This window comes from Apium graveolens, chromosome 8 (assembly GCF_009905375.1).
Source record: "Apium graveolens cultivar Ventura chromosome 8, ASM990537v1, whole genome shotgun sequence".
Taxonomy (NCBI): Eukaryota; Viridiplantae; Streptophyta; class Magnoliopsida; order Apiales; family Apiaceae; genus Apium; species Apium graveolens.
The window spans coordinates 163,106,633-163,133,122 of NC_133654.1; the positions used below are offsets into that span (position 1 = coordinate 163,106,633).

Genomic DNA, 26,490 nt, shown 5'->3' on the forward strand with positions numbered 1-26,490 from the left:
ATTGCTGAGAGTAAGAGTAATTGCAGAGAAGAAGGTTTTTGCTTTGGAGAAGAAAGAGTTAGAGAAATTGCTTGAGAAAGATAAAAGTAAAGATTAAAATGAAATAAGCTTATATAGTTTCTCAGAAATAAACTGTCAAAAGTTAAAAAGTAAAATAAAGTAATCAATCAAATTAGCCCAAAACAGCCGTTTAAAAAATAAAGAAAACTGTCAAAATTCTAATGATTATCCATCGAAGTATACTTATAGATTGTAAGTAAATTCAACAGATAATGCCTAGAATTAACGGCTAAGATCGGTAGCAATTCGACGGATAAGAATTAAAAGTACCCAGAGTAATAATTGATACTTTGACGGATGATAAAATTAAATGGATATTCATTTTCAACGGATAATGAACATCCATCGAGATGTAAATTCTGACTTAGCCAAAATTTCATCTTTTGACAGGAAATACCAAATTTTACTATGGCTACATTTCAAATTGCTTAGACAGCATAACAAATTAAGAGTAATTAAGCATACCTAACTCACTTACCAACCTAGTAATGGTAGATTCATCAAGTGGCTTGGTAAAGATGTCTGCAAGTTGCTTCTCACTTGGAACAAAATGAAGTTCCACAATACCAGTCATAACATGCTCTCTAATAAAGTGGTACTTGATGTCAATGTGCTTGGTCCTTGAATGATGTACTGGATTTTTAGTTATTGCAATAGCACTTGTGCTGTCACAGAAAATAGGTATCTTATTCACTTATAGACTGTGACGACTGAGAATTTTGTGACGTAATTAAGTCAATAAAGTATGCTTATGAGATGTGATTATAATTATGTGATTAAGTGTTGATTAATTGTCTTTGCTGTATATTAGAATATAGGAGCGTAAATAAAAACGTTCCAATTTAAAGAGTCAGCTTAGGAATTAAGCTGTGTTGTCGGCCCGTCAAGTAGAACAGAACCCGTCATAGTAATGATTTAAAGAATATAAAATGTGAAATATGAGTGATTGTGTGAAATGAATGTTTAAGTAAAGTATTTCATCCTAGTGACATGTCGGTCGATAATGATAATGAGAAGCGTAACTGAAATGCTGAGCGTCGGGCCGTCAGGCTGAACGTGACCCGGTACGCGTAGAAAAGGATAAAGATTAAAGAAGGACAATTTTTTTTATGATCAGACATGAGTTGTCATATGTTCATGTATGTGTGATTGCTTGTTTGTGTGCATGACTACGTGATCAGTGACATTTTTATGAATTTAAAGGAATTATTTGATTTAAAAAAAGGTTTATTTAACCTTCACGCATTTTTATAAAATTATATGAGTAAGATAAAAACATGGGATTTGTTTTGTTATGTTCATGATAGTCCTAGAGACTTTTTAAAAATGATGAATGGATTTATTTGGCGGTCATTGCATTTTAAATTGATTTTTATGTGGAAAAATGTTATTATTAAGGCAAGCTTGCGAAAATCATATAAAATCAACCGTACGCTCAAAATCTTATTATGAGTAATGGTTGGATTTCGAGATCTACGTATTAAAATTGTCATTTGCAATAATTTCCGACTTTCCGAGAGATATATATTTTATATTTGATTTTTATCATATTTGGGTAAAAAGAAAGGAATAATCAATCATAAGAGGGGATTAGTTAATTACTAAAATGCCCCTGCCCTCTAAGCATATATATACACTCATTTCCTCCTCCTTCCTTTCTTTTCCACCCGGCCACACTCTCATTCTCTCATTTCTTTTTTTTCTCTCATCTCTCTCTCTCACTCTCGAAGCTCTCTTCTCTCTCTCTTTTCCTCTCGATATATAACTCTCTCCTTCACTTGATTTTTAGAGATTCTTCCATAGAATTTCATTCTTGTTCCATATGTGAGCTTTAATCCATTTGCATGTATAGTTTGATACTTGCATGCGGTTGTGTGTGTGTGTGTAGGTCCGGCTATGCTGAGTTGTTGTTTTGTAAAAGCAAGATGATGTGAATTTATGGTGATCATGTCTTGTATGTGCTTGTTGTCATGATTTTTAGAAGTAATCGGAGGTTTTATGGTAGAATACCCTCGAATGAGGGCACCACCGTGAGGCCACCGTCACTGGTGATGAACTCCGATGAACCGGTGGTGAGTGATGATGTAAATACTGAACTCTACTACACCAAAACTTGATCTTTTGATCATTGTATGTGTTATTCTTGAAAAACCTGAATGGTTTTGGTCTTGGAAGTTAATGATTCGATTCTTGTTAATTAAAGTGATTATGGATTGATATTAGGATGATTAATGATTTAAGGATTAAGAAAAATATTTGCATGTGTCACTTCTTGAAAAACCCGAATGGAATCTTGATTTTTTAGAAGATCAAAATTGATTTTTAGTAATGTAAATGACTTGTTGATGTTATCTTTGGAAATTATTGGTTAATTAGAGTGTTTGGAAGATAAATTACTTAATGTTAGCATGCATGTATCAATGAGGGTTGTGTTTCTTTTGAGAGTTAAGTATATTGATTGATTGAAATGATTATTATGATATTTGGGATTGTATATTTGAATGGATGCTTGAGAAATAAAAATTTAGGATTGCATGATGAAGATTTTTGGTTCGACATTGTACTAATAAAAAGGAAAATTCATTTTTGTGACTTGATCTTGGTATAATCTAATTTTAACTAGGAAGAAATGGGATTGAATGTTGATTTAAAAGAGAAATTGATGATGCATGTTCTGGTTTGATTGTGATTTTGGTTAAGGACGAATGGTTTATAATACTTAATAAGATCAAATTCTAATTTAAGTGTTGGAATTGATCATGAAGATTAGTTAAGGATTTTATGTAAAATTTTGCTTAATTTGCTATGTTTGGTTCGAATTAAGGTATAAAAGAAAGGGGATGATTGATTTGTGCTAACTATGGTTGTCATGTTGGCTTAAAGATGACTTTTAGGTCGTTATTGTAAGTTTTGTCGTTTATTTAATTTGTATAAGAATTTCAAGTATAAAGAGCTATGTGTATTAATATAAAGTATGATTTGACATCGAGTTGAGATAAGGATGTTTATAAGACGATGGTCGAGTATATAAGGGTGTAAAGGTTAAGAGTAAAGTATATGATGTGTGATGTGCTATGTGCTTATGTGTATAAGCTATACTCGTATATTCGAGTCAAGGGTATAATCGAGCTATTGTATTAAGTGATCATTCCGAGAACGAGAGTTGAGAACTGATTAAGATTTTGGTTTTTTATTGTAGATTCAGAGCGTGAGGGCATTCAGGCTAGGAAAGGAAATAGTATACTAGGTGTCAGTAGTTCAACCTTCAGGAAAGCAAATTCAGGCAAGTAACTCTCATTACTTGTGAAATGGTTATAGAGAGGTTAATGTTCATACTATGTAGAGTATTGAACTGTTTAATTAATGAACCCCTGTTAATGACTTGAGATACCCTGTTTTTGATCTTGATAAACTATTATTGATAAGCTTACCGCCTTTGGTAACCTGTCCTTTCTGTTCAAGTTATTTGTTAAACCATGAATTGTATTGAACCCTATAATTACCTTTGCAAACCCTTTTTAATGATACCTTATTTCTTGATCACCCTATTGATCCCTGAAACAGATGTTGATCCTTCTAATTTAAGCACCTTGTTATCCTTGATACGGAATCCTTAGAGTTGTTCCTTGCTTGTCTTGAATCACTCCCTTAACTTTGATTTCTTGAAATTTTACTTGAGAATGAGTTTCAACTCGAAAGAGTCTGAATGATTTCATATTCTTGGTAATGATAAAATGAATTTTAGAAAACCTATCTTTTTCCAACTCAAGGTTTTCCAAACGAATTCCTGATGGATTGGATTGGGACGTAAGAGGCTAGTGGGACTAGTCCAGTCATGGTAAGAGGCTAGCGGGGCTAGTCCAACTTAAGGCTGAAATTATGCCGATTGGTACCTTAAAGACCGGATGGAGGTCGGTACGGGCCGATCACCCGTATTATAATGAAATGGAAAGATAAAGTGATCCAATCAAGAGTTCTATATTGGTTATTTAAAAAGGAACTGAAACATCCTGTTCAGTAATTGATTCTTGAAAATGAAAATGATTTATATTGCTTTGAAAAGAGTTGATCATGATAATATAAAGCTTAAAGTTCGAGAACCCTGATTTTTAATCTGTTGAACTTATGATTGATTCCATATAGTGAGATGTTGTTGCTTTCCTTTTTCTGAAAGATCTGTTCTGATCCTTTAATGATTTGTGATGAATGTCGGCTTTCACCCTGCTTGAGCCTTGTTCCTTGAAAGCCCCACAATTTTCCTTCATAACCTTTCCTTAACCAAAAAAATGGAAATCTGTCACCTAGAGCAAATAGAGTAGAATGCCCTGAGAATTGGTAAAAGTATATTGGGGATTTGATATCGTAGAACTTCTTTATAGTTACTTGCTGAGTTTTATACTCATATGTTTTGTTTTAATCTAACCATGGCAGTTAAGCAAGAAGATAAAAACCAGAATCTCTAGGATACCAAATACCAAGTTTTGGTGTTCCTTTGAGATATCTGAAAATTCTCTTAATAGTTACTAAATGAGATTCTCTAGGATCATCCTGAAATCTAGAATAAAGAAAAGTAGCTAATATTATATATGGCCTACTAGCTATTAAAATATAAAAGTGAGCCAACCATACCCCTATAGCTTGAAATATCTACAGACTTTTCAGTAGTGTTTAATTCAAGTTTGGTAGCAATGGCCATGAGAGTTTTTGCAGATGTGTAATCCATTAAGTCAAACTTCTTTAAAAGATCATAAATATATTTGGTTTGACTTATAAATATTCCATCACTAACTTGCTTAACTTGTAAACCAAGAAAGTAAGTTAGTTCTCCCATCATGCTCATTTCATATTTACATTGCATCAATTTGGCAAACTTTTTGTAAATTTTTTCCTCTGTAGAGCCACATATAATATCATCTACATAAATTTGAACAAGTATACTAGAGCCATTAATATTTTCAAAGAATAAGGTTTTATCTACATTACCTCTTGTGAAATGATTTTCTAAGAGAAACTTTGACAAAGTGTCATACCAGGCTCTAGGTGCTTGCTTCAGTCCATAAAGTGCTTTCAAAAGATAATAGACATAATCTGGAAAATTGGGATCTTCAAAACCAGGAGATTGACTGACATAGACTTCCTTCTCCAAATCTCCATTCAGAAAGGCACTTTTAACATCCATTTGATAGACTTTAAAATTGGTATGGGCTGTATAGGCTTGAAAAATTCTGATGGCTTCAAGTCTTGCAACAGGAGCAAAGGTCTCATCAAAATATATTCCTTCTTGTTGACAATAGCCCTTAGCAACCAATCTAGCTTTATTCTTGACTACTATGCCATTTTCATCCATCTTATTTCTGAATACCCACTTTATGTCAATAGGATTCCTTCCTTTGGGCTTGGGTACCAGCTTCCAAACTTTATTCCTTTCAAATTGGTTTAGCTCATTGATTAGTGGATTTTATATCCACTTGGAACGCTTCATTACAAGCTTAAATTGGTATTTTGGACCCAAGTTGTTGGTATTTTGATGTGTTTTTGTGTTATTGTATTTCAGGTATCAGTTAAATGAAGAAAGGATCTTTTAAAGGAAATATGATAAAAAGTGATCATATTTGGAAGCCAAGGCCATTTTCAAGTTGTAGAGAATCTTGTTAGATTCGCGTGGGCAGTTGAATCGCCTAATTCTGACGAGTAGAACTCAAGTTATGGCCAAAACAAGATTCATCAGAATTTTTTCCAAAAGCTGTCTGAGCGCCCGCCCAGGAGAGCTGACCGGCCGCCAAGAGAGCTGAGCGCCCGCTCAGGAGAGCTGAACGGCCGCTCAGGGGGAGGCTGGTCGCTAATTTCGCTGAAAAAGCTTTTTTTGAGTGGAATTTGACGATTTTAAGGGTCCAGGTCCACTAGGGGCGTATATATACTTAAAAAAAAGGGTTTTCATCATCCGGGAAGATTGGGATACCAAGGAGAAGACCTAGAAGAACAGAACAACTCTGAAAAAGATCTTGTTTTCAACTTGTGATTCTTTGAATTAGTTGTAACTTTGGATGCTCGTTTTCGTTCTTGTTGAATCTAGATCTCGTTTATTCGTACTTTAATCATTATTCAGTTTATTAAGACCTTAATTATACCCTACTTTCATGGGAACCCATGGTGATGATGAGTTCGATTATGGGCTAATCGTTATCATGGGGTTCTAGCGGATTTACTTATGGATTTCAATAGTTAATTGTTACGATATCTTGGTGTGTGGTGATTGATTGATATCCTAGTATTGGTTCTGCTTATTCGTCTTATGTGCGTAGCTAACATATAAGATAGCATGTTAATCTCTATTGAAGCGAAAGTGAATATAGAGGTTTAGAACTTGCCATGCTACCATAGGTTCATATATGTGTATGCATGATTCGTAGGTAATTTTAACCGTTTTACTTGCCCTATGTAATCAAGATAGATAACTTGTGCTTAAACCGTTATGTTGTCAAATTCTATAGACATATAGGGTCTCAATATAATTGGTGTCTATTCAGCTTCTATATCTTTTGTGGATGTCTGGTAGAATGGTACTCGTGCAACGAAAGTTGGCGTTTATCAGTTTCGTGTTATTTGATTAGTGTAATCACCATCACATGCTAAGGTTAAGAACAATAAGGCTATTGCATGAAGTAGTAATGAAGTTAGAATCCCATGTTTGTCATATATATTAATTCAACCTTAATTCTCTTAGTTAATATTATTTAGTATAATCTCTTAGTTTAATAAAAATCTAATTTGTTATTTGTCTTAGCATTGAGCGATAACCATACATTGTTGCATATGTGCATAAATTGAACTTAACCTAAACCAGTCTCTGTGGGAACGAATCTGATTTATATCTTATACTACTTGCGAACACGTATACTTGCGTGAATATTACCGTGTGTTTTTGCCCTAACAAGTTTTTGGCGCCGCTGCTGGGGACTCGGTGTTAATTTTTAGTTTATGTGCTTGTCATCAGTGGTCGTTAAAGTTCACTGACTCGGATTCTTTTACTTTCACGGTTTATTTGTTCGTGTTTCAGTTACTCATTACAATGGGAGATCCAACAGCACGAACGAAAGCCTTGATGGATTTTTCTCAAATCAAGATCAATGACATTCAATCTAGCATTGTCCAACCAGCTATCACAGCTAATACCTTTGAGATCAAGCCTGGCATAATTCAATGGGTACAGACTTCAGTCCAGTTTTGGGGTTCTCCAACAGAAGATCCCAATACACACATTAGGGATTTTATTGAGCTCTGCGACACCTTCGAGTTCAACGGTGTTTCTGAAGATGCTGTGAAGCTGAGACTGTTCCCATTCTCTCTGAGGGACAAGGCTAAGAGCTGGTTACACTCTCTTCCAGCTGGTTCGATTACTACTTGGGAAGATCTTTCTCAGAAGTTTCTTACTAAATTCTTCCCTATGGACAAGACAGCTACAATCAGGAATACTCTTACTCAATTTGTGCAGCAATCAGGAGAATCTTTATATGAAGCTTGGGAGCGCTACAAGGAGATGCTTAGGAAGTGTCCTCATCATGGAATTCCTGATTGGATGATCATCACTTATTTTTACAATGGGTTGGGAGCACAGTCCAGACCCATGCTCGATGCAGCAGTAGGCAGAGCATTATGGGCGAAGAGCTATGAGGAAGCTTATGATCTAATTGAACTGATGGCTGCTAATGAATATCAGTATCCAGCCAAGAGATTGCCACAAAGCAAGGTAGCAGGAGTTCTTGAGGTGGATACAGTTATGGCTATCACTGCTCAACTAAGGGAGTTGTCTATGAAGATCGATTCTCTGGCTAACTTGGGTGTTATTCAGATAACCAGTGTTTGTGAGCTGTGTGCAGGGTCGCATGCGACAGAGCAATGCGCTATATCTAGTGACTCAGCTCAGTTTGCGAGCAACTTTCAGAGATCGCAGCAGCCAGTTCCTGCCACTTATCATCCTGACAACTGGAATCATCCTAACTTCAGCTGGAGCAACAATCAGAATGCGATGCAACAGCCGTTCCAGCAGTTTGGAGCAAAACAATTCAACCCTTCTGGTTTTCAGCAACAATTTGCCCCAATACAACAACTCCAAATTCAACAACAAAATCATGATGCAGGTCTATCTTCTAATGAAAAATCTGAATTGGAGGAGTTGAGGCTTATGTGCAAAAACCAGGCTCTTACATGCCAAAGCCAGGCTATTTCTATCAAGACTCTGGAGAACCAAATAGGGCAAATTGCTAATGCCTTATTAAATCGACCATCAAGAACGCTTCCTAGTGATACAGAAGCCAATCCAGGCAAGAGGGAAGTTGAAGAACAGGTGAACGCCATCACCTTAAGGTCTGGAAAGGTTGCATGCCCCCAAATTCAGCAAGACGAAGAGCCTGAAAAGTCTCAAGTTCCAGAATCTGAAGTTGTGGCTAAAGAAGAAGTGCAGAAGAAAGCGGAGGTGGAACCAAGGAAGACTACTGTGAAATACACTCCTCCTGAGGGTAATACATGGGAGAAGCAGATCTATCCTCCACCTCCTTTTCCTAAGAGGCTGCAGAAGAAAAAGCTGGATAAGCAGTTTGAGAAGTTTTTGGAGGTGTTCAAGAAACTTCATATCAACATACCTTTCACTGAAGCTCTTGAACAGATGCCTAACTATGCGAGGTTTATGAAAGGTATTTTCTCTCGGAAAGTGAAGCTCGATGACTTAGAGACCGTTGCTATAACGGAGGAATGCAGTGCTGTGCTGTAACAGAAGTTGCCTCTGAAGCTTAAAGATCCTGGAAGCTTCACTATTCCTTACACCATCGGAAACTTGTCGTTCAACAAGTGTTTATGTGGTTTAGGAGCTAGCATCAATCTGATGCCCTTATCTATCTTCAAGAAGCTTGGTCTGCCTGATCCGAAACCAATATACATGACATTGCAACTAGCTGATCAATCCATCGCTTATCCACGAGGTATAGTGGATGATGTCTTGGTCAAGATGGATAAACTCTTCTTCCCTGCTGACTTTGTAATTCTTGATTTCGAGGAAGATAAGAAGATTCCCATTAGCTTGGGAAGACCATTCTTAGCTACAGGCCGAACTATGATCGATGTGCAAAAAGGAGAGCTTACGATGAAGGTTCATGATCAGAAGGTCACTTTTAATATGTTCAAGGCAATAAAATTACCCACAGAAAAAGAAGAGTGCTTTAAAAGAGAGCGGGTCGACTCAGTTTTTGAAGATGAAGGAGGAGTAGAGCAACTGCAGGTTTTGAATGCACATCCGTGGGAGAAGAAGTTGGATATATCATTCGATTCTCTTGGGTTAGCAGAGCTGAAAATTTCTCAGGAGCATCTCGAGCCGTCTATTGAAGATGATCCCACAATTGAGCTCAACCCACTACCCGATCACTTGAGTTATGCATTCTTAGGTGCACCCCCTAACAAGGGGTTGAGGTATATTTTTGATGATGTAGAGAGTAGCCGAACGGACCCTCCAATGCCTACAGAGGGTTCTTCTCATGCGCAGCAGATAGTTGATAGGACTGGTGTTGGCGATGCCCAGTATAGGTGAGTGACTAGGCGTATGGAGGCCATGCACGACATTCACCATCATTTTGCTGAAGATTTGACATACGGTTTCAGTACTGTTGTCCGAGACACTTATGGCGAGGTTGATTGGCCACCCGATCCTCCACCCGAAGAGAGTGATCTTTCCAACGACTAGGTATGCCTGAAATCCTTATTATTACCTTCAATGAGGACATTGAAAGTTTAAAGTTTGGGGGTGATAATGTAAGGATTAGTATTGTGTGTCCATATAGATTCATATAGATTCATATTGCATGTTTAGTTGTAGTTCATTCATATTTTTATATGATTGTTCATTTAGGACATATTTGTTTATTTTTATGTGATTTCATATAGTTGCATTTGCATGCATATTTAGTATGATCCCTTAAGATGAACTATGATATTTGTTAAGTTGATGTTGATTTGAGTGTAATGATGACGAATAGAGGGATGTTTAAGTCCTAACGAATTGATTTGCATGCTAGAGACACTTGTAATTTCACTAAGTCTTAGAGTATGCTTAAGGGCTAGATTGTCGTCATGGTTTGATGGTTTTCGAGGTTAATCTATTGTTTATGCTTAGAATTCATGGTATGCTCTTAATGATAAAAGACATGAAAAGATAAAAATTGGAGATAAAAATTGGAATTCATTGCTAGTTGTGGCTAAGCGTCACATGGCTAGTAGTCGGCTCGTATTGTATGCGAGTAGTCTAAGGTTGAGTAAGATGGAGCGAAACGCACTTGCTCAGAAATTGAAAAAAAAATTGAAAAAAAGAGAAAAGAAAAAGAGAATATGGTTTCAATGCACAATTGATCATGAGTGGGCTCATTGGTATTCGAGTTATTAAGTTCTTAGGGGACTTTGTGCCTAGTGACCTAAGGCTTTTATAGTCTGGGATCCGCTAACATAATTCTCGCTAAATGGATACCATTGCATAAGTCTTTTGTGGACCTCACTCATTGCACGATCAAATAAGCATTTGTTTTATGTGTTGAATAAAAGCATGATTTCGTAATAAACTCTAATAATCTTGAAGTGTTATAAGTCATTTTATGTCTAGAATATATTCTTCGTATAAGCTTGTGATTACCTTGAGGATAATTAAGTTATGGTGATTGATCAAGTTTCGAAGCATATCTGTTAAGCATTCCACACACGCACGTTTCTGGTTTGTGAGTTGGTTTGTGGGATTTATTCGAACTCTGTTTTAAGTCATTTCATTCTTAGAGGCATTGGCTTATTCATTTGGTTATGGTAATTCTGAGGGGTCGATTGCAGTATCATTTAGTTGCATTCATGCATTAGGTTTGTTTTATAGATTTGAGTGTGTTTATGCTTGAGGACAAGCATCGATTCAAGTTTGGGGGTGTGATAAGTGGATTTTATATCCACTTGGAATGCTTCATTACATGCTTAAATTGGTGTTTTGGACTCAAGTTGTTGGTATTTTGATGTGTTTTTGTGTTATTGTATTTCAGGTATCAGTTAAATGAAGAAATGACCTTTTAAAGGAAATATGATAAAAAGCGATCAGATTTGGAAGCCAAGGCCATTGTCAAGTTGTAGAGAATCTCGTTAGCTTCGCGTGGGCAGTTGAATCGCCTAATTCTAACGAGTAGAACTCAAGTATGGCCAAAACAAGATTCATCGGAATATTTTCCAGAAGCTGTCTGAGCGCCCGCCCAGGAGAGCTGAGTGGCCGCCCAGAGAGCTGAGCGCCCGCTTAGGGCGCGGCTGGTCGCTGATTTCGCTGAAAAAGCCTTTTTTGAGTGGAATTTGACGATTTTAAGGGTCCAGGTCCACTAGGGGCGTATATATACTTAAAAAAAGGGTTTTTATTATTCGGGAAGATTGGGATACAAAGAAGAAGACCTAGAAGCACAGAACAACTCCGAAAAAGAAGATCTTATTTTCAACTTGTGATTCTTTGAATTAGTTGTAACTTTGGATGCTATTTTTCGTTCTTGTTGAACCTAGATCTCGTTTATTCATACTTTAATCATTATTCAGTTTATTAAGACCTTGTTTATACCATGCTTTCATTGGAACCCATGGTGACGATAAGTTCGATTATGGGCTAATCATTATCATGGGGTTCTAGCGGATTTACTTATGGATTTCAATAGTTAATTATTACGATATCTTGGTGTGTGGTGGTTGATTGATATCCTAGTATTGGTTGTGCTTATTCGTCTTATGTGTGTAGCTAACATATAAGATAGCGTGTTAATCTCTATTGAAGCGAAAGTGAATATAGAGGTTTAGAACTAGCCATGCTAGCATAGGTTCATGTATGTGTATTCATGATTCGTAGATAACTATAACCGTTTTACTTGCCCTATGTAATCAAGATAGATAACTTGTGCTTAAACCGTTATATTGTCAAATTCTATAAACATATAGGGTCTCAATATAATTGGTGCCTATTCAGCTTCTAACTCTTTTGTGGATGTCTGGTAGAATGGTACTCGTGCAACAAAAGTTGTCGTTTATCAGTTTCGTGTTATCTGATTAGTCTCATCACCATCACATGCTAAGGTTAAGAACAATAAGGCTATTGCATGAAGTAGTAATGAAGTTAGAATCCCATGTTTGTCATATATATTAATTCAATCTCAATTGTCTTAGTTAATGTTATTTAGTATAATCTCTTAGTTTAATAAAAACCCAATTTGTTATTTGTCTTAGCATTGAGCGATAACCATACATTGTTGCATAGGTGCATAAATTGAACTTAACCTAAACCAGTCTCTGTGGAAATGAATCTGATTTATATCTTATACTACTTGCGAACACGTATACTTGCGTGAATATTAGCGCGCGTTTTCACCCTAACACTCATCCTGCATAGCTAACACCCAATCAGGATCCAACAGAGCTTCTTCTACCTTTTTAGGTTCTTCCTGAGATAGAAAGTTGCTGTATAGACATTCTTCTTGAGTTGTTTTTCTTGTTTGCACTCTTGAAGATGCACCACCAATAATTAGCTCAAATGGTTGATCTCTTATCTATTTTGTAACGACCGAGGAATTACGCTTGTATTATATTATAATAATAATAAATTATGTGTATTATTATGTGATTAAATGTGTTAAGTCGTTGAACCCTAACTGCTATGTGTTATGTGTTGGTTGTTTTAATCCAAACGTGTTTTGGATATTTATTGAGCGTTCTATCGTCAGTTATATATATTATATCAAAACCTGTACAGCTCAAAACTATGTTTTAAAAGCCGTATTTCAAACAAAAATCATTGGCCCTATTTTGCCAAAAATGCCCTATACCGTATCGTTATTCTGAACCCCTAGACATTTTACCAATTGACCTTTTTCGCGAAAAAACGACTTTTTCCGGATCCCTTCGGGTACCAAAAGCCCCACAAAAATCACATTTTTATTTTTATATGATCATGAAATTATTATATATCATTTTTCTTTGTATTTTTGTATTTTTCACAATTTTTGGGAATTTTTAGCATTTATTTTGTATTTATTGGATATTTAAAAATTCAATATTAATACCCAAAAATTATAAAAATTGGGGCCAAATATTTTTAATAGGAGTATAATTAGACCCTTAATTTTACTTAGGAGTATTATTTTCATAAATATAAAAACCTGATTTGCTATTAATTTTTTTCAGTTAATTACAATTAAAAATCAGAAAATAAAAAGAAAAAGAAAAAGGAATTAGGGTTAGGGTTTCTGTGAAGAACAGGGCAGGAGGATCAATCGCGAGTTTGAAGGTGATTCTGACAACCAAATCGAGCGTGTAAGTAGTCAAATTGAAGCTGGTGATTCGTAGTTTCTGTTTATGTGATTATTTTTGTTGATTGTTGAGTTGATTTTAATTTCGTGTTTTCGGGTTTAAGTCTTGAATTCGGGTTTGATTCTCTGTGTGTTGTTTGATGTTATTGTTGTTGGAGATGAGTAGATCGTTGTTGTGCGAGTCGAATGGTACCGGTTTCGTGATGTTTGGTGTCCGTTTTAGCATCGCCGGAGTTTCGCCGCCGCCGCCGTGTTCTTCGCGGTTCCGACGCTGTGTTCGACGAAGACGAAGAAGGAAGGAAGGGGGACGTCGTTGTGATGCTGTGCCTCAGAAACGCAGAAGAAGCGAGTTGGAATCGAGCGTTTCGTTTCGCCGGAATCAGTCCGCCGGCGTCGGATTCTGGGGAAGGGACCGGTGTTCTTCGTGACCCGATTGGGTCGGGGACGACCCGGTTTCCAACCCGGTTTCGACCCGGTTTCGATCCAAAAATCCCCAATTTGATTTTCTGATTTTTGTTTCTAAATTCTTATTATTTAATTATATTTTATAAAAACAGAAATTAGATTTATTAATTCTAAAAATTTATTTAAAAAATTAAGATTTAAAATCTGAAAAATAGTATTATTAATTTCTGAATTATTTTATTTAATTATAAATTCGAATTTATTTATTTAATTAAATATTTAATTATTTATCTAATTATTTATTAATTATCTAATTAATTAATAATTGGGTAATTAATTAATAATTAGGTAATTAATTAGTAAATAAAGATTAGAAATAATTAAGTAATGTGATTAATAATCTAATAGATCGATAATGATGCGGGAGTTGCGAGTGGCTCGAGAATATACGAGTAATTAATCGTTAAGTGATTTATAATTCGAATAATTCGTAGTTATTCGATAAATAGCGTATCGGTTAATTAAGTTGATTGATTATTTGTAAATAATCGATCTAATCGAATAAATATCGATAAGTTATAAATATTATAATAAATTGTGATTAATCTTAATAATTAGGGATTAATTATTTTAAATTAGTAAATAATTATCTATTAATTATTTATTAGTTATTTATTTATTAATTGATTAATTATTTCGATAATTAATCACATAATTTTCAATAAATCGTAACTTCTTCATTTTAACTCCAAAAATTATAAAAAAATTATTTTTGACTTTGATTTTTCTTAAATAATTATGTAAAAATTATTTTAGGATTTAAAAGGTTGTAATAATTATTTATAATGAATAATAAATTGAATTATCAGTGTTTAATTCATAACAATTCAACCGTTAGTCCGATTTAAGTGAAACGAAGACCCCTAGACTCAGAAAAACGAGACGAATCCAATAAAAATGGTTGTAAGTTATAATTTCTTCTGAAAAAGAGTGGTTTGGTGATAATTGATAGTTCATAGGTCCTAGTAGGGATATAATTGAGTCGAATAAATCCCGAAAAATTATAATAAAAATCAGATACGACTAGTAATGCAAGTATAAGCCCAGAATTGATTCTAAAAATAATTATAAATCTAGAAATTAATTATGTGCTTTACGTGCTACGTGCTTTATGTGATTATGTGAATAGATGTGCTATATAAATGTATGTATATATATATGCGAATCAGATAGAAACGCATGGGTAGACTGATAAGGTTGCGTGATATCAATTCAAGATACACGTATGTAGTAAATTATCTAAACACCTATCTTTCCATGATTTGTTCAGTGTTAGCAAGGCAGAACAAGCTAGGGTCAAAAGGCAGTGAGATAAACCAGGTTAAGTACGCGCAAGGCAAGTTTTTCCCCTATTCTAAATTCAGAATAGTGATTTATATTTCCTTTCTATCGTATCAATTCTTTTTGATAATTATTGTTCATATACACTGTTACCCATTTATATCACTTGTTCCATTTCATTTCAATTCTTGATTTACCCAATTTATTGAATTTCCTGTTCATATTTCAATTCCTTTACCCTTGTTACATATATTCTGGTATATCCTGGTGTTGGGATACATCAATAGCATACCGATTGTTCCGGATGCTCAGCCTTGGACTGGATGGTTACTATAAAGGCTGGGTTTTTCCCAGACCATTAATTAATAGGCCATAGTTGCCTGAGTACTCCTTATGTTGGTTGGGTCTATGCAGTTGGGTATAGATCCGCACTATATTCTGACTGATCAGCAGATTATAGTGCATATGTTGGTTCTTGTTCCAGTCTTGTTCATTTGGCACTCGCCAGTGTTGGCAAATTATTATCATATACAGATACAGATGGTTGTTCAAACCAACAGCTTATTGGTTCATTTATTTCTCTCTCTTTATAATATATATATATATTGTTGCAGGCTTGTTGAGCAATTTTGGCTCATTTCTTTTATTGTCACTCCTACTGTTTTACAGTTAAGGTAGAGAATGAAACCCATCAGGACCCGCATAGTCAAGAAGCGAGTCAAGCAGCGGGACCCTCTTATACCAAGAGTGTTCATTCCTATTCCCGAAGAGAGCTTTGAATTGCCAGATCAGGTGTAGCAGGATAAGTAGTGATGTTGGGTTAAATAAAAGTTTTGTGTAGTTTGAATAAAAGATTGCGTAGTGAAACTGTAGATAGAATAAAGTTTTGTAATAAAGAGAGTTCTTGAGACAGGTTTTTATTTAGTCGGGTTTGTAATAAAGTGTAGTGCATGATTCTTGTTTCCAACCTCAACCCTTAAAAGATCCTGAGTAGTGATAGTTCGGGGTAATTATTATATTAATATTCCGCTTGTGCAGGTATAGTTGGTAATTGTTGTTAATAATGCCCCAAATCTATACCCCGGATTTGGAGGGTGTTACAGTTGGCATCAGAGCCTAGGTTTTGACCTTGGAAAACAAGAATGTTAGGGTTAAGATAAGATAGGAAAATAAGATAGGATGAGAGTGAGAGTGTTAGGACTGTTTGTCTATGTGATTAGAAGTTATGAGTTATAGGATTGTGATTTGATTGTTTTTGTGTTATTATTTTTATGTATATTAGATGGCTTCTTTATCATCGTCTACGGAGAGGACCGAGACAGATCCAGTGGATGCACCGGTAGTAGCCCCAGTGTCAGAGCAGATCTTACCTCCATTGCCACCTCAGCCAGCACCAGAGATACCACTTTTCCCGGAGGTACCAGGTTTTGCAGATTATTTTCCATATGTTGAGCCAGAGATACCAGATATTCCACCATTAGAGTTTCCGATGTTTGATATTCCTGATATGGTTGATCTTCCGCAGTGGGAGGATTTAGAGCCTCAGATTCCTATGCCACCAGTTGAGATTCCAGAGATGCCACCGATGGAGCCAGAGGCAGAGCCGCCTGTGTATGCGCCTATGGAGCAGCCTGTCTTATTTCCTGCCCCATTAGCCATTTATGCACCTGTTCCGGGAGTGTATCAGTTTCCTCAGCCAGAGTTTATGGATGAGATCGTGGTAGATGGACCATTACCTTCTCGAGGTTCCAGCACTGATCTTCATGAGCATCATACCGTGACTTACCAGCGCTTTCAGGCAGAGAGGGAGGAGAGGATTAGATGGCAGAACCAGTGTAGAGAGATCCTTGGATTGTATGAGACACAGACGGATGGTCCTGTCAGAGCATTACGACCGGATTATATACTGAGAGAGAGACTACATCATATTCACCGGGTTAGTTCGCAGCAGCTTACTGATTTGAGACAGCAGGATCTTAGTGCGGAGACAGCATATCGCAGAGCATTGGGACTTACCGAGGCAGTGCTAGAGGCAGTGCGGGAGGAGTTGAGCCACGTACCACCAGGATTTTGAGACCAGCAGATCGATGAGTGTTGTATTATGTATATTTTGTAGATAGAGGCAGCATAGTATTGTATGACTAGTTTGTATGAGTGTAGCTACTGACTCTGACTGATAGTAGTAGCAGTACGACTGTTATATCATAGGTTTTTGTATCAAGCACTGACACCTGTAGCTGGTGTTCTACCTATATATATATATATATGAGATAATCTTTTGCATGTTTTCTTTATTTTATTTCCAGTCATTTAAGCATTTACATTTATTTCAGTACCATTGCATATTTACAAATGTAGTTTTATTCACGATCATGTTGTAAAAAAAAAAAAAAAAAATATTATTTTAAAACTACCATACTGTTTTATTTATTCAGTTATTTAATAATTTATTTTATTTTCTCGAATCGACTGTTTTAATATATGTTTAATATACTGTTATTAAATAAGGTCCATTATTTATTTATCAGAAAAATGGCACCTAAGAGAAAAGCGCAGCCCGACTCATCGAATGAAAACACCGAGGGCCAAAACAATAATAAACAGATGGATCAGATGTTTAATCTCATGCAACAGCAGATGTTGATGATGCAACAACAAATGCAGCAGCAGCAACAGCAGTTCCAGCAACAGATGTTACAGCAAGCCGCTCATCCAGGACATCAAATACCACCAGCAGCACCTACGACTACTTTCAAGCAATTTCAGTCGGTGAAGCCACCGGAATTTATGGGTCCCACAGATCCTACGAAAGCGAGAGCTTGGCTGAAAGAAATGGAAAAGGCTTTTTCGTTGGTAAAGGTTGAGGAAGAGCAGAAGACAGATTTCGCTAGCTATTTTCTAAAAGGTGAAGCTAATTACTGGTGGGAATCAAAGAAAGCTTTGGAAGAAGGTGTGGTGACCTGGAACAGATTCACTGATCTTTTCTTGGAGAAATATTTTCCTCGTTTTATGAAGAACCAGATGGAGATCAAGTTCCTGGAGCTGAAACAAGACAACTTATCGGTTGCGGATTATGAAACCAAGTTTACTGAATTGGCAAGGTTTGTTCCAGAGCAGGTGGATACGGACGAGAAGCGGGCCAAGAGATTTCAGCAAGGACTAAAACCATGGATTCGTAGCAGGGTAGCTGTGTTTGAATTGACAACTTATACGACTGTTGTTCAGAAAGCTATGATTATTGAAGGAGAAAGCGAAGCAGCTCAGAAAGAGAAAGGACCAGGGAATTTTCAGAATCGTTTCAACAAAAGACCGGGATTTCAAGCTCGGGGAAAAGTAAATTTCAAAAGGCCAGAGCAGAACAATCAGAGGATGGGAAATCGACTTCCAGCCCCAATTCAGCAGAGACTTATCCGACCGCCTATACCTGATTGCAGAACGTGTGGTAGAAAGCATACAGGAGTTTGCAACAAGCTAAATGTCACGTGTTTCAAGTGCAAGCAAAGGGGACACTATTCTGGAGAATGTCCAATGGGAAAGACAGAAGTTACTTGTTTCCAATGTGGGAGAAAAGGACATATCGCCAAAGACTGCAGAGGAATTGCAATGGCTGCCAGTATTCCAAGAATTTTAGCATTACCTCCACCTCCACTACCACAGCAAAATCAGCCCAGAGCAAGGACTTTCAACATGTCAATGAAGGAAGCGGTACAGAGTCCGAATGTGGTTGCAGGTACACTTCCTGTAAATTCCGTAAATGCTTTAGTATTGATTGATTCAGGAGCTACTAGATCTTTTATTTCTGAAGCCTTTATCTCTAAGATAGATTGTGAGATTCAGTGGTTGGATGAAGTGTTAGTTATAAAACTAGCGAATAATGACCAGGTTGCAGTAGATCGAGTATGTCCGAGCTGTGATATTGAGATAGGGAGATGTCATTTTTCAGTTGATTTGATACCTTTTAGGTTAGGGGAGTTTGATATTATTTTAGGAATGGATTGGCTGTCTAGTAATAATGCTCAAATTGACTGTGCGAATAAGAGAGTGAAATTACAAACTGAAGAAAATGAAACGGTAATATTTAAAGGTGAGAAGCAAAAGCAGAAATTCCTATCAATAATGCAGACGAGAAGATTGCTACGTCAAGGATGTCAAGCTTATTTAGCCTATGTACGGGATGTTGATAAGGGAGATTTGAAGATTGAAGATATTCCTGTAGTTTGTGAATTTCTTGATGTTTTTCCGGACGAATTACCAGGACTTCCACCAGATCGAGAAATCGAGTTCACTATTGACTTGACGCCAGGGACTGAACCAATTTCGAAAGCTCCATATAGAATGGCACCTGTTGAAATGAGGGAATTAGCAAAGCAGTTGCAAGAACTTCTTGACAAAGGAATTATAAGGCCAAGTGTATCCCCATGGGGTGCGCCAGTATTGTTCGTGAAAAAGAAGGATGGTAGTATGCGACTGTGTATTGATTATCGTGAGCTGAACAAGTTAACTATCAAGAATAAATATCCTTTACCTCGCATTGATGATTTATTTGATCAACTAAAAGGAGCAGCATGGTTTTCGAAAATCGACTTACGATCAGGCTATCATCAGTTAAAGATCAAGGCCGAAGATATTCCAAAGACAGCGTTTAGAACAAGGTACGGACACTATGAATTTCTTGTGATGGCTTTTGGATTGACGAATGCACCTGCAGCGTTTATGGATTTGATGAATCGAATATTCAAGAAGTATTTGGATAAGTTTATCATTATATTTATTGATGACATCTTGATCTATTCAAAGACGGAAGAAGAGCATGCAGCGCATTTAAGAACGACATTGGAGATATTACAGAAGGAGCAGCTTTATGCAAAATTTTCCAAATGCGAATTTTGGTTGAAAGAAGTGCAGTTTCTAGGGCACATCATCAGCAGAGAAGGAATTCAAGTTGATCCAACAAAGATTGAAGCTGTGTTGAATTGGGAAAGACCAAAGACGCCGACAGAGGTTCGAAGTTTCTTAGGTTTGGCAGGATATTATCGAAGATTTGTCAAAGATTTTGCAACGATAGCTACACCGCTGACCAAGTTAACTCGACAAAGTGAAAAGTTCGAATGGAATAGTAAGTGTGAAGAAAGTTTTCAAGAGTTGAAGAATCGGTTGGTGACGGCACCAGTATTAGTACTGCCAGACGAGCAAGGAAATTTTGTTATCTACAGTGACGCTTCATATCGTGGTTTAGGATGTGTATTGATGCAACATGGTAACGTCATTGCATATGCGTCGAGACAACTTAAACCTCATGAACAGAAATATCCTACGCATGATCTGGAATTAGCAGCAATTGTATTTGCATTGAAGCTGTGGAGACATTATCTGTACGGTGAAAAATGTGAAATCTACACGGATCATAAAAGTCTGAAGTATATCTTCACGCAAAAGGAACTAAACATGCGACAACGTCGATGGCTGGAATTGATTAAAGATTACGATGTTACAATCAGTTATCATCCAGGAAAAGCAAATGTTGTAGCAGATGCGCTAAGCAGAAAAGAAAGATTGAATAGGTTAACTTCATGCGAAGAATTGGCCAGGGAATTCGACAAATTGGAAATCGAAATTCGTACTCCTAATGAATCTGTAGAAACTATCTACGCTATGACTTTCCAACCAGAATTGCTGGAAAAGATTCGCCGTTGTCAAGAAGAAGTGATGAGTCAAGATGACAACTTAACAGGAGAAGAAATTACAACTCAAAAAGATAATGAAGGAATTTTACGTTTTGCGTCAAGAATCTGGATCCCTAACGTGGCAGAATTAAAAGAAGAAATTATGCAAGATGCGCACAATTCGAAGTATTCCATTCATCCAGGAAGCACGAAAATGTATCGCGATTTGAAGGAAAACTTTTGGTGGCCGAATATGAAGAAGGAGATAGCAGAATGGGTGAGTAAATGCTACACATGCCAGCGAGTTAAAGCAGAACACCAACGTCCGAGTGGGTTATTGCAACCATTAGACATTCCAGAATGGAAATGGGAACATCTAGCGATGGATTTTGTGGTAGGACTACCGAGGACTAGGGCAAATCATGATGCGATATGGGTAATCATTGACAGACTTACGAAGTCGGCACATTTTCTACCAATTAATGAAAGATTTTCGCTCGACAAATTAGTGCACATGTATCTCAAAGAAATTGTGATGCGTCATGGAGTACCAGTATCAATTGTATCGGATCGAGATCCTCGTTTCAATTCAAGATTTTGGAGGCAATTTCAAGAATGTCTAGGAACGAAGTTGAATATGAGTACAGCTTATCATCCGCAAACTGACGGCCAAAGTGAAAGGACAATTCAAACGATTGAAGACATGCTACGAGTTTGTGCGATCGATTTTGAAGGCAGTTGGGATGAATATTTACCCCTAGTGGAATTTTCTTATAATAATAGCTATCACGCCAGTATTGGAATGCCACCGTATGAAGCATTATATGGGAGGAAATGCAGATCACCCGTGCACTGGGATGAAGTTGGAGAACGCAAGATTTTGGGTCCAGAATTAATTCAGCAGACAAAAGAAAAGATTGATCTTATTCGAAAACGAATCGAGGCAGCACAAAACAGACAAAGCAGATATGCAAACCAAGCCAGGAAGGATATGGACTATCAGGAAGGAGAACACGTATTGCTCAAAATATCGCCATGGAAAGGATTAACCAGATTTGGCAATAAAGGGAAATTGAAGCCACGATACATTGGACCATTTGAGATTTTGAAGAAAATTGGGAAGGTTGCATACGAGTTAGCTCTACCACCTCATATGCAGCACATTCACAACGTATTTCATGTATCTATGCTCAAGAGGTATAATCCTGATACAAGGCATGTAATAGAATATGAACCAGTAGAACTTCAGGCAGATTTGTCATATGTAGAACAGCCAATAAGAATTCTAGATAGGCAAGAAAGGGTATTAAGAAATAAGTCTGTGTCATTAGTGAGAGTTTTATGGAGAAACCCAGTGGTTGAAGAATCAACCTGGGAGCTTGAAAGTGAAATGCTAGGAAAGTATCCTCAGTTATTTGCATAATTAGATTCTGAGGACAGAATCTTGTTAAGGGGGGGAGAATGTAACGACCGAGGAATTACGCTTGTATTATATTATAATAATAATAAATTATGTGTATTATTATGTGATTAAATGTGTTAAGTCGTTGAACCCTAACTGCTATGTGTTATGTGTTGGTTGTTTTAATCCAAACGTGTTTTGGATATTTATTGAGCGTTCTATCGTCAGTTATATATATTATATCAAAACCTGTACAGCTCAAAACTATGTTTTAAAAGCCGTATTTCAAACAAAAATCATTGGCCCTATTTTGCCAAAAATGCCCTATACCGTATCGTTATTCTGAACCCCTAGACATTTTACCAATTGACCTTTTTCGCGAAAAACGACTTTTTCCGGATCCCTTCGGGTACCAAAAGCCCCACAAAAATCACATTTTTATTTTTATATGATCATGAAATTATTATATATCATTTTTCTTTGTATTTTTGTATTTTTCACAATTTTTGGGAATTTTTAGCATTTATTTTGTATTTATTGGATATTTAAAAATTCAATATTAATACCCAAAAATTATAAAAATTGGGGCCAAATATTTTTAATAGGAGTATAATTAGACCCTTAATTTTACTTAGGAGTATTATTTTCATAAATATAAAAACCTGATTTGCTATTAATTTTTTTCAGTTAATTACAATTAAAAATCAGAAAATAAAAAGAAAAAGAAAAAGGAATTAGGGTTAGGGTTTCTGTGAAGAACAGGGCAGGAGGATCAATCGCGAGTTTGAAGGTGATTCTGACAACCAAATCGAGCGTGTAAGTAGTCAAATTGAAGCTGGTGATTCGTAGTTTCTGTTTATGTGATTATTTTTGTTGATTGTTGAGTTGATTTTAATTTCGTGTTTTCGGGTTTAAGTCTTGAATTCGGGTTTGATTCTCTGTGTGTTGTTTGATGTTATTGTTGTTGGAGATGAGTAGATCGTTGTTGTGCGAGTCGAATGGTACCGGTTTCGTGATGTTTGGTGTCCGTTTTAGCATCGCCGGAGTTTCGCCGCCGCCGCCGTGTTCTTCGCGGTTCCGACGCTGTGTTCGACGAAGACGAAGAAGGAAGGAAGGGGGACGTCGTTGTGATGCTGTGCCTCAGAAACGCAGAAGAAGCGAGTTGGAATCGAGCGTTTCGTTTCGCCGGAATCAGTCCGCCGGCGTCGGATTCTGGGGAAGGGACCGGTGTTCTTCGTGACCCGATTGGGTCGGGGACGACCCGGTTTCCAACCCGGTTTCGACCCGGTTTCGATCCAAAAATCCCCAATTTGATTTTCTGATTTTTGTTTCTAAATTCTTATTATTTAATTATATTTTATAAAAACAGAAATTAGATTTATTAATTCTAAAAATTTATTTAAAAAATTAAGATTTAAAATCTGAAAAATAGTATTATTAATTTCTGAATTATTTTATTTAATTATAAATTCGAATTTATTTATTTAATTAAATATTTAATTATTTATCTAATTATTTATTAATTATCTAATTAATTAATAATTGGGTAATTAATTAATAATTAGGTAATTAATTAGTAAATAAAGATTAGAAATAATTAAGTAATGTGATTAATAATCTAATAGATCGATAATGATGCGGGAGTTGCGAGTGGCTCGTGAATATACGAGTAATTAATCGTTAAGTGATTTATAATTCGAATAATTCGTAGTTATTCGATAAATAGCGTATCGGTTAATTAAGTTGATTGATTATTTGTAAATAATCGATCTAATCGAATAAATATCGATAAGTTATAAATATTATAATAAATTGTGATTAATCTTAATAATTAGGGATTAATTATTTTAAATTAGTAAATAATTATCTATTAATTATTTATTAGTTATTTATTTATTAATTGATTAATTATTTCGATAATTAATCACATAATTTTCAATAAATCGTAACTTCTTCATTTTAACTCCAAAAATTATAAAAAAATTATTTTTGACTTTGATTTTTCTTAAATAATTATGTAAAAATTATTTTAGGATTTAAAAGGTTGTAATAATTATTTATAATGAATAATAAATTGAATTATCAGTGTTTAATTCATAACAATTCAACCGTTAGTCCGATTTAAGTGAAACGAAGACCCCTAGACTCAGAAAAACGAGACGAATCCAATAAAAATGGTTGTAAGTTATAATTTCTTCTGAAAAAGAGTGGTTTGGTGATAATTGATAGTTCATAGGTCCTAGTAGGGATATAATTGAGTCGAATAAATCCCGAAAAATTATAATAAAAATCAGATACGACTAGTAATGCAAGTATAAGCCCAGAATTGATTCTAAAAATAATTATAAATCTAGAAATTAATTATGTGCTTTACGTGCTACGTGCTTTATGTGATTATGTGAATAGATGTGCTATATAAATGTATGTATATATATATGCGAATCAGATAGAAACGCATGGGTAGACTGATAAGGTTGCGTGATATCAATTCAAGATACACGTATGTAGTAAATTATCTAAACACCTATCTTTCCATGATTTGTTCAGTGTTAGCAAGGCAGAACAAGCTAGGGTCAAAAGGCAGTGAGATAAACCAGGTTAAGTACGCGCAAGACAAGTTTTTCCCCTATTCTAAATTCAGAATAGTGATTTATATTTCCTTTCTATCGTATCAATTCTTTTTGATAATTATTGTTCATATACACTGTTACCCATTTATATCACTTGTTCCATTTCATTTCAATTCTTGATTTACCCAATTTATTGAATTTCCTGTTCATATTTCAATTCCTTTACCCTTGTTACATATATTCTGGTATATCCTGGTGTTGGGATACATCAATAGCATACCGATTGTTCCGGATGCTAAGCCTTGGACTGGATGGTTACTATAAAGGCTGGGTTTTTCCCAGACCATTAATTAATAGGCCATAGTTGCCTGAGTACTCCTTATGTTGGTTGGGTCTATGCAGTTGGGTATAGATCCGCACTATATTCTGACTGATCAGCAGATTATAGTGCATATGTTGATTCTTGTTCCAGTCTTGTTCATTTGGCACTCGCCAGTGTTGGCAAATTATTATCATATACAGATACAAATGGTTGTTCAAACCAACAGCTTATTGGTTCATTTATTTCTCTCTCTTTATAATATATATATATATATTGTTGCAGGCTTGTTGAGCAATTTTGGCTCATTTCTTTTATTGTCACTCCTACTGTTTTATAGTTAAGGTAGAGAATGAAACCCATCAGGACCCGCATAGTCAAGAAGCGAGTCAAGCAGCGGGACCCTCTTATACCAAGAGTGTTCATTCCTATTCCCGAAGAGAGCTTTGAATTTCCAGATCAGGTGTAGCAGGATAAGTAGTGATGTTGGGTTAAATAAAAGTTTTGTGTAGTTTGAATAAAAGATTGCGTAGTGAAACTGTAGATAGAATAAAGTTTTGTAATAAAGAGAGTTCTTGAGACAGGTTTTTATTTAGTCGGGTTTGTAATAAAGTGTAGTGCATGATTCTTGTTTCCAACCTCAACCCTTAAAAGATCCTGAGTAGTGATAGTTCGGGGTAATTATTATATTAATATTCCGCTTGTGCAGGTATAGTTGGTAATTGTTGTTAATAATGCCCCAAATCTATACCCCGGATTTGGAGGGTGTTATATATTTTCTCTGTTGTGGTAGATTAGCTCTAGATGAAGAGGCCTCATAATTGTCTTGATGAGTGATTGAATTTTGATTAGAAGAAACTCCCCCTGAGTTTATGGATCCATGACTTGAAGATGCGGTAATTTTTTATTATAATTTGTATTGGCTTTCAACTCCTATTGATGGATCAACGGATGTTGTTCTTTGCCTTTCGATGGACGATGCAGATTTTCTTTAAACAGATGATGTACTTGGTCTTTCGACGGATGTTGAATTATATGCTTCATTAGTTGTAGACTATTCTGCATTTTCCTTAGATATTGGTTCTTGATCACTTTTATCATCACTGTCATCTCAAATCATCTCAACATTGTCAAATTTGAGGATTTCATGGAAATCTCCATCTTGCAGTCCTTCAATCTTTTTATCATCAAACACAACATGTACAGATTCCATAACAATGTTAGTTCTGAGATTGTAGACTCTATATGTTTTTCCAACTGCACATCCAACAAAGATGCCTTCATCTGCTTTGGCATCAAACTTTCCATGCTGATCAGTTTGATTCCTTAATATATTGCATTTACAGCCAAAGACATGAAGAAAGTTTAATGTTGGCTTCCTATT

At 35.9% G+C, this 26,490-nt stretch overlaps 1 non-coding gene across 1 annotated transcript; it reads right to left on the reverse strand.

The window, feature by feature from the left end:
- Nucleotides 1–7,519: 7,519 nt before the first annotated feature.
- Nucleotides 7,520–7,626, reverse strand: LOC141682072 (small nucleolar RNA R71). Its single transcript, XR_012559476.1, has one exon. It is a non-coding gene; the product is annotated as a small nucleolar RNA R71 (small nucleolar RNA).
- Nucleotides 7,627–26,490: the final 18,864 nt, after the last annotated feature.